At 42.2% G+C, this 9881-nt stretch overlaps 1 protein-coding gene across 3 annotated transcripts in view; it reads left to right on the forward strand.

Moving 5' to 3' along the window:
• MN1 (MN1 proto-oncogene, transcriptional regulator) overlaps window positions 1-9881 on the forward strand; it is a 111560-nt gene that overhangs the window by 25328 nt on the left and 76351 nt on the right. Inside the window, exon 2 of one of the 3 annotated variants that reach the window (XR_010825615.1) lies at window positions 8501-8758. The exons of the other annotated variants lie outside the window; for them this stretch is intronic. The gene's annotated coding sequence lies outside the window, so the exon portion shown is untranslated. The remainder of the gene's footprint in view (window positions 1-8500; window positions 8759-9881) is intronic. 3 annotated transcript variants of the gene reach the window in all.

Raw genomic sequence — 9881 nt, forward strand, 5'->3', positions numbered from 1 at the left:
AAATTCCTTTTTTTTTTTCCCCTCACTAGGCTAACAAGTACTCATTTAATTTGCATCCTGAGACTAAGCGACCACAAACAAAGTTCTTTGAAGGGAATCTTCCTCTTTCATTTTGTTTTCACTTCATTTAAGGAAAATAGAGATTTCCATGTATAATTTGCAGGGCTTAAATATCCTACTTAGTGTTGTCATTTCTATTTCTTTCTCCCAGCAATTATGTAGAAGCTCTTGCACAAATCTGATGAGAGAAAGCTGGAATTTACATGTTTCTTCCTCTGTTTCACTCCGTGCATAATCACCATCTATTCATTGCCTTTACAAACTCCATTAATACACCCACTTTCCTTGCCTCTGTGTGTGGGCATTTTAATGCTATTTTTGGAAGCCTGTTCTGTCTGTTGAAACTCATATTGGGCTGAAGGTAATATTAGTACTTTTGACCTGTATGTCCTCAAGAAGAAATGAGCTTCAGCAAAACTTACGAAAACGATACCACTGATTATTGAATGAGTTGACTGTTAAAGTAAATATTGTTCTTTCAGTTACCATCCCCTGGCTAAGGTTCAAGTTAGATGGTGCAGCCAGCGGAGTGAAGCTCAGACCAAACTCAGAGACATTTTCTGTTATTTAACATGCATTAATAAGTTCTGTCATAATGGGGGGAAAACAACTCACAGGTCTGTACAACCTGGTTACAGGCCACAGGTTGGGTCACCACCTGATGACAGTTCAGAGCTTTTCTGTGACCGACAGTGAGCTCCCAGATGCTTTGACTGGTGGTGGACAGTTGAGCTGTGCCTCCTGGAGAGGGCAGGTCTGGGAGGTAATCCAGTGCATGGAAACTGCAGGCATTAGTCACCATTAATCGGCTTAGTTCCTTGTTAAATGTCAAGGTGGCAATTTAATGCAGAATGTGTAAGTAGAGTTTATTTCAATTTTGGTCTGTCCTGAAATGATACTAAACAATGTCCAGGAACTGGGTTTAGTTAATTGAGTGTGTATTTAACAATTCCGGTTGACTTTTGTGCAGACAGAAATTTCTCACTCAAGGTTTTATGCAAAACCTTTTATTTGCTCATGCATTTTGGCTGTCAAGAGATGGATTTCACATGGTCTGGAGTTGTGCATAAAGCTGCCATGTGATAATTTGCGTGCATGTGAAATAAATTTGAAAATACTGGATGCAAAAACCAGCATTTCCTTACTCGTCATGGGTGTGTGGGTTGTTACTGTTGGTGAAAATAGGCTCAAAGCATTTAGTTAGTGCAAGTGAGTGACGTACGCCAACAGTAGAGAAAACATGGAATCAGTCAGCCAATATTCACTCCTACTGTGGAGTTCCCCTTTCCAGGTGCATACTGAATACAGAGGTAGAGGCATGGCTGAAAAAGCTGCCGTCCTTTGGAGTGAAGATCGGAGTTGTTTGTAACCTGTTGTCCTAAAACTAGGTTCAAATGTAAATTTAATGGATGGGGATCAGAGGGGGGATTTAAGCCATTAAAAACTTTCTGAGATGAACAAAAGTGGTTTGATGGCCTTTTCTGACACCTGCCACTGAGCAGCGTGTACATATTTCTGTTTCTTAGCTGAACCTGTCCAGTCCTTGCACCAGGTGTGGAGCCGTGTCCCTCAGAGTCACTGGGCAATAGGGAAGATCAAACTTTATGTGAAAGATAGCTTGCCCAAAGTGGTTGAGAGTGCTCTGGTACCTGTGAAGTATTCACCCAGGTTAGCTTTAGGGCTCATAAATGTCTGTCTTTTGAATGGCAGTCTTTCTTGACTGGCAAGTATTTTATGGGTTTAGAGAAGAGAATCTCCTTTCTTACAAATGCAGTGTTTGCCAAGTATTTTATGCGTAACTCCTCAAAATGAGTCATGAAGAAAGTGTCTACAGGCATTGTGAATGGGGGAAGGACAGGGTGGCTTTCTGTTTTGTTATCAGTTGAGGCTCAAGAAAATAATTCAGAGCTCCTGATGGATTCAGTGGCCTCTAAATGGTAGCACGTACATGTCAGGAGAGTTCAATGAACTGTGATGGGACGTTGTAATTTCTAGGCTTCCACTTGTTTACTCTAGGAGCTGCCCAAAACCAATTTGACTGTTGATGGCAGTTGGTTTGATTTGCTTTTTTTATCTAGCTTTCCTCACTTAGGCAGGGACGTAGCTTCTCATACCACGCAGAGCTGAGGAGAGCGTGGATCAGTGGTAGCACTGGGGGAGATCAACCAGTTGTTCAGAAGCTGTATGGTTGGATTAGTTTAGGCCACAGGTGAAAGTTTGGCTGTCACAGCTCAGCTTTCACTTGCTGTTACATGTCAGCTGTGATTTGTCTGCTCTGGGGAAGGCAGGACTAAGCTAGCAGAACGCAATACTGCAGCACCATAGCTCGTGATGGGATATGGTTTGCAAGAAAGGTCTTTTATTATGTGAGAGCTAAAATCCCCTGCATCAGCCTCTTCAAAATGGAGGCTGTCCGAGCTTTCCAGTGTGGTTTGCGTATTTGTAGTAAAGCTAGCATGAGCATTATAGTGTTAAACTGAAAAGAGGAACTGGTGGTAGCCAAAAGAGAGGAAGGATATGAGTTAAAAACAGTCCATTGCACCATTCTGCCTTATTCTCATTCGTGGCCGTCTAATAGGGATCAGGAGCTGGTACTATCCCAAGGTATACAATGATTTTTCTTCAGGACTTCTAGCTTCCCCACTCTCACACAAGTCTTACGTTTCTTTTCAGAGAGCCATATAGTTGGAAAAAACTAATTCAGTAATAGCTTGCAGGGAAGTAGGTGTAGACAGTTCATACTTTCCTGTAAAACCATTTTCCTAAATGGGGAAATTCTGTGTTTGTCCCTTCCTCCTCTTCTCCCAGCTTGGCAGAGAGCACAGTTTTTGTTGTTGCTGTTGCTGGTTTTTTTTGTTTTGTTTTGGTTTGTTTTTTTAACTGCAATGTCTTTTTCCTCATCCTTACATCATTTGCTCTCCCAAGCACCAAATGATAAGATGAGGGGAAATGGCCTCAATTTGCGCCAGGTGAGGTGTAGGTTGGATATTAGGAGACATTTCTTTACTGAAAGGGTTGTGTGGCATTGGAACAGGCTGGCCAGTGAAGTGGTTGAGTCACCCTCCCTAGAGGTCTTCAAGAAATGTGTAGATGTAGAACTTAGTAGCATGGCTTAGTGGTGGACTTGTCAGTACTAGGTTAAAGGTTGGACTAACTGATTTTAGAGGCCTTTTCCAACCTTAATGATTCTATAATTTGTGCTGTATCTTCAAGGTTATGCAATGTGTAAGATGACTGCCACCTTTTCTACTGATCGGGTTAGTATTTTTTTCTACTTACTGGTGTTTTTACCAGTTTGTTAGCCACATGCCAGTGTCTGAAGAATCTGTGTTTGTCTTTAAGTGATATCCATCCCTAGCTTGGTGCTAGAGCTTTAGGGGAGCAAACTGCAGTCTGACTGTAACCCTATGGTCATCAGTGAGAGAAGTGACAACAAACCCCTTAATGCAGCCATGGATTCGGGGTGCCTCCCTGTTGTGGTATGCTCGTCCTTCCATTGCTCCTGTTGAAAATACGAGTGTGAAGGGAGGCTAAGGTAGAAAAAAGAACAATATTTATTCGCAGCAAGCACTCTGACTCTTGTTATCTAAATTCTGGGCAAGCAATGAGCACTGATACAGCTCCATGCCAGCTCTGAGACCACTTAAAGCAAAATAAACATCTTTGCAGCATGGTCTGATACATGCTCCCTTTAGAGTCGCAGGCACCTCCAATTAATCATGCTGCCTGTGAAAGAAGAGGCTTTGAGGATCAGAGGACGTTGCCAGACCTGATGGTCTGATGGAGGGGTGGGCACTGCCTCAACATTAAGGCTAGGTGGGCTGTGTTCTCAGCCGAGTGAGCAGTGGCAGAAACTCCTTGCCTTTCCATTCCTCCTAGGTGAGAGATGTCTATATAGAGCAAAATCACAAGGTTTAATGAGCAAAGCTCTTGGTTCTGGTTAGCAGGGTATGTTAGTGGTGCAGCGCAATGCTCAGTGTTGTGTATGTTTCTGACTAAAGAGCCTTCCTTCCTTTGTGAGGAAAAGGCTTTTATAGTGTAGCACAGCTGGCTAGATCTCTGCCATAAATCTATGGGCTGACCAAGCTGAATGACTTCTTGAAATGTTAATGAATGAGATATGACCAGTATGCTGGAGTTGGGGTATCTATGCGTAGCATTCATGATGAGCAAAGAGGAATCTCCTACTCCCTGTTTGGAGTGTGCTTGTCATTATGTGTCATAGGCCTCAGCTGTGCATCTCAATAACCATGCATGCTTTTGACTTTTCCTCTAATTCTGGTGATACTGGGGAGGGTGGCATCTTTAAGCATTTTATGGGCTTTAAGAATTGCACAAATCATGCAAAATAAATGGAGGAAAAAAATCAGCATACAAAGAAGGTTTCAGTAGCAGAGCCCAAAGCCAAAGACAGTCTCTGCCCCAAGATATTTAAAGTTAGAAGAGATAGATCCAATCCAAAGCAGGGGTGCAGGGTACCAGAAGTGAAGGGAACTGAGCAGTGCAATTTTTGTGGAGACGTGTTTGTGTTAATAAACAAATGCAGAATGTGTGCTTACATGTGCTCTGGGCTTGAGAAAATACCTTTGTGCAAGGTTTTGTCATTATTACACTGGTAGGGGAGGAGACGGTTCATTTGTTTATAAACAAAAATGAAGTAGCTGTGTTTAAAAATAAAATTTTATAAATAAATTAATCTGTGGAGACTTGGTCCACTGTGCAGAGAAACATGAAATGTTTTCAGACCTTATTTTTCTTGAAAACTGGAAAAGATGATTCTGTAGTGTGTACAAATGCAGAGCTATGTGCCTGAACCAATATGTCAAACTGTCATGTGGGAGATTTGGTGAAAAACATCTTGTCCTAGGGGAATAATTTTAAACACTATATGTAGGTTTGCTGCCTCATAAGAGATCATTACTCAAATCTATTCCCTCTTATGGTAGCTTGGCCTCTGCTTAACGGGCTCAGAGTGAACAGAAGCCCATTACTGCATCCTTTAAGAGTGGTTATCGGGTGGTAGAGGGGGAACTGATCTCTGATCAGGGAATATAGTGTTTTTGGCCAAATCATCTGATTTAGCCTTAACAAGATCAGTAGCAATCCGGGAGCTTTACGCCTGGCTGGTCATTGAGGGCGGGCTGCGGCGGCCAGGCCCACGCTGTGCAGGGCGGATGGGACTCGGGCAGCGCCGAGCCGCGGCTGAGGCTTTGTCAGAGCCTGTGAGGAAGTGTAAGGGACAAGCCCTAAGGCAAGTGGCCGTTCCAGGGATCTTCACCTCCTGTTTGTCACTCTAATCTCTCAGTAACGCTGAAATGTAGAGTGGAACCCCTTCCAAACCAGACCTTTACCAGACTGTAATTGCGCACGCTCAATCCCTGCTTGTCACTGTCTCGTTTCTTTTGTTGTTACTGGCTTTGGCAAAAATTAGAGAAATTGCATGAGCTGCACCTAAAGAGTAGCATAAACTCCTGTTGCCTCTGTGTAGCATCTGCAGTCGTGTTGGCTGCACGCTGTACCTTCCTCAACTGATCTCTTATGAGAGGATGCACGTAATGCATTCTAGCGCTGCAGGTGAACTCGTTTTTAATGGGATTATTTTACCTAAAAGTCAGGACACATCTGAGTTTGTGTAGTGTTTTTTGGGGTTGTCACAGTTAAGAGAATGTATTTACTTTTTAAAAATACGCATGAAGATGCTACATGATGGAAGAGGCTTTATGAGCAACGTAATGTGGGCTAAGGAAAAAGACAGTGAGAAGAAAGCTGGAAGGAATGGAAGTGTATATATGTAATGTCTTCAGGAATGAGGAAAGTGTCAGGATCTAATCTCACTGAAGAGAAATGTGTTATTCCTGGGCAAATGTGAAAAACTTGTCTGCGGTGTTCGCACTGAATTTTCTGGTCGAGAAGAAGTCCTTGTCTTCTCCCTCTGTCTTCACTGTAGACAAGCAATGCATGTGACAGCAGCAAGGCTCCTTGTCTGCACTCGGGCTCTGTTGTGTGGTAGTAACCATGCCTTCATTAATACTGTGTAAACAAACAGCAACCTTTTATTTTCTGAATTCATGCATGCCTTTGCAAAATAGAGCAGAACGAAAGAGCAGCTTCCTAAACGTGTAAGGTCATAGCAAAAGGATAGAGGGACATGGGAGTAAGGCTGGGTGAGAGTCTTTTTACTTGTGCTGTGTTTTTCTGGTTTTGTTTTTTGGGGGGACTTAGAGATTGAAATGTGTTTGTACGGGTAAAGCCTGTTCAAAAGCTTAATGTATAGCTTTTGCCCAAAAGCAAACTTTAATATTAAAAATCAAAGCTTTTTAAGTCACTTGAGAGTGTGAAAGCATCTGTGCATATATATGCTGCTGTAAAGAAGAGAAACGTGTTTTGTTTTTGTTGTCCTAGCTGGTTAATAGAATTCTTACATTTGATTTTGTGTTGCTGTAACTGATGAATGCTACAAAACTATTCTGAGAATACTCTGAGATGTTTACCTAGAACCTACAGTTTGTAGTGTAACAAATACATTTGCTAGAATACTGGAAGAACACAATGGTGTAAGGTGTGTGAAAATGACCAGAGTTCAGTGTTCAAATGAATGTTTGTAAATATTTTTTTTGACATACTCACCCAAATCTTCCAGATGTTGTGGCTGGCTCTTGGAAATGCCTGTGCACAAGCTGAGCTAATAATATTAATCAAACCTCATGCTAACTTCCAGGGCATTCAGTGATTATTGCAGGAATTTTCTCTGCTGTGAGCAATTTTGCACAGTTGGCTGGGATAAGTAGTTGTGTGTGTGTGTGTGTTTTCTAGTTTTTATCTTCTGAAATACAGAGCATGGGTTGTAGCTACGCGCAGGATAATGGGTAGGATGGAGTGTTGTGATCAAGATAAGAGGAAGGAATAGTTTCCAGTGCTAGGGATTTAAGCTCAATACTTGCAGTGACTGGCTTTTAGGTCACTTTTAGGTCGCTTTCAGACTGGCCGTAGCTTTTCTCTCTTGCTCTGTGTGACAATAAGCCACCACCCGAGGGAAGGGCAAATGGCAGCATCAGAGAAACGTCGCTGCAGCTGAGGGCAGCTTGGTTGGCTTTGCTGTGCAGATGGGTGTCATCCTTGGACTGAAGGACCTGCCCACCACCAGAACATGTAGGGGAATGCTGTAGAAGAGAATGACTATAGACAGAGGATTCAAAATAGGCAAGAAATGGGAAAAAAAAAATAATTCATGAAGGTGAGTGATGAAGGTGTAGAATTCATGTGGTGGTTGAGCCGTTTCCAGACTCTTTTTGATCTTCGGACACTAGTGCTTTTGGTTTCATGTCCTCCATATGAACATATTGTACGACGTTTTAACTCTGATCTCTACTTCAACATTTGCCAGCAAAATTAACTGTTTTCAAGTGGCACACACAGTCCTGCAAACTGGGTAGTTTTATAGCATCTGTCCTGCCTTATGTCATGCCACATCCTTCAGTTTGGAGGGAGTCTCCACCTAGACTGTCCCTATGTCTTCAGTATGGAGAAGGCTCTTACTACAAGGGTATTGCTTGTACAAATAACACTTCCAACTTTCTTGTGGTAGTTGCTAAGAGAGGCAGTTGTGCAAATTATGTTTAAACGTAATTTGTGTAAAAATTCCTTGCTTTCAATTAGGTGTACTTCATGACTGACAGTAATTTATCTGAAACTTGGCAACTGCGAGGCAATGAAGTGATGACACCATCTTGCATTATCTGACTAATTTTAACCTGCTGAGTCCCATCAGTCTCTACTAACAATACCCCTCAGGACTGTGTGCACCGCATAAAGCGGGTGCTGTGACATTGTTGGTTTGAATAGGGCGGAGAAACAGAAAGGAAGGCTGGCGAAACAGATCTGCTGGGAGAATATTACTGTTGTTACTGCTTGTCCAAAACAAGCATCGAGTGATATCTTGTGCTTAAGAACACGATTCTCATCAGGTGGATCAGAGCAACTTTCATTTTTTAATACAAAAGGTTTCTTCAGAAAAGCATCATAGCTTTGCCAAGTCAGAAATATGTTTGAAAAAATTAATTCACACTGGATGTTTTCCACTAGACTGGCTTTGAGAAAGCTAATGCCGGTTTAAGACTAACTATAAGCCCTCATTCTCTTCCTTTTTGTTTTGGATTTCAATGCATCATTTTCTGCACTCTTAATGAAAGGCCAAGACAACTTGAGCCCTTACATAATGGTATTGAGTTAGCACTGATTGTCACTGTCCACATGATACCTAACTTCACAAGTTTAGGATTGGGTCCTGCTATGTTCCTCAAAGGATGGTGAATCCTGTTCGTCACTGTGGGATACATTTTGCATTGATTCCTTCATCATTAGTTTGCTTATGGATTTTATCCACAGCAAGTATTTTAAACATAATTTACAAGTAAATAAGCATATCTTTTTTATTTTTTAGATACTTCTGGTGTAAGAACTTCCTCACTTAATTATTGGCTGAGGACCTGGTGCTCTCTGTGTGTCATTGGTGTCTGAGTGACGGATGCAGACATTGCTGCTCGTACCTGCAGAGCACGGTGGAGCTCCAGACCTGTCTCAGCAGAGTGCTTGGACATGCGCAGCCTGGCACTGGTCTTGGTCTGGGAATGTGCTTTCTCTGCTGCTTCTGTCGGTGTCCGTGTTCCCAGCTGAAAGGCTGGTCTCTTGAAATCCTACAGTAAGTGCTCCTTGCTAAAACACCGCAGATATCCTCGGGCCTCTTGCAGCAGCAGTTCACAAGTAGCACTCTTTCCTCTTTTTCTGCAGCAGAGGAAGAAAGCTGCTGTCACAAAGACTAATCTCAAAGCACTGGCTTTTCCTGTAGTGAAACCAGCATGTCCTGTACATTCAGGGAGACCTAAGAATAAAAAAATACTGGGTACTGTACATTGCAATGGACCTGAACAAATACAAATGAGAAAAACATTTCCCTTTCTCAGTTCTTTGCAATATTTACTTAGGGTTTTTGTTTGTTTGTGTGTTTGTTGTTTTTCTTTTCTCTGGTTTCCCCGAAGTGGCATCATAATCACAGCTTGGGATTCGCTCATCTCTACTTATGCATTAGTACGTTAATAACGTATCGGTGGATTAGCCCGTGTTGCCTTGTTCCCTGCTCTCCACCGTGCCTGCAGGACGCTGCAAGTGCACCAGCTCTACAGCTCAGACGTGTCAGTGGTGTGTGAAGGGCCGAGGTTGAAGTACTCCCCCGGGGAGGTAGAAATGCTTGTTATTCTTCGGAGAGGCAGCAACAGACTGTACATGGAAGGGAGGAAGTCTGGGATGTGAGGAGGCTGTGAGTAGCAGGAAAGAAGAGTAAAAGTTATGAGCCTTTAGGCAAAGAAAGGATGTGCTGTGCTAAGGCAGTCATTGAAATTGTGCATTGGTTATTACGTGGAGAACTGCTTGTGCTTCATCTCTGCTAGTTGGTATTGTATATTTATCAAAACTGAGTAAAAAATCCAAAGCCAATTAGAAGACACTGTAATACATTTTGGGGTTTAGAAAACATCTATGTCCTGCTGATTTTCATTACAGCGGTAAGTGAGTATATCTACAGAAATTGAAACCAAAATGACACTGTGCTAGGCCGAGGTGTGTAACATAGCTCCACAATTCATTTCTCAGTATTGTGTTATGATACTGTTTTCAATAAGAGCATCTCTGATATCCTATAATCAAGTATGTAAAGCATTTTCTAGTTTAAAGCAGGGACTTCTAGACTGGTTTAAGGTTATTTTTTAAGGATTAATGTAATATCACTATAACTGAGTAACAGAGCTGTCGGGTTCCTGTTTGATACC

This window comes from Anser cygnoides, chromosome 17, assembly GCF_040182565.1.
Source record: "Anser cygnoides isolate HZ-2024a breed goose chromosome 17, Taihu_goose_T2T_genome, whole genome shotgun sequence".
Lineage (NCBI taxonomy): Eukaryota > Metazoa > Chordata > Aves > Anseriformes > Anatidae > Anser > Anser cygnoides.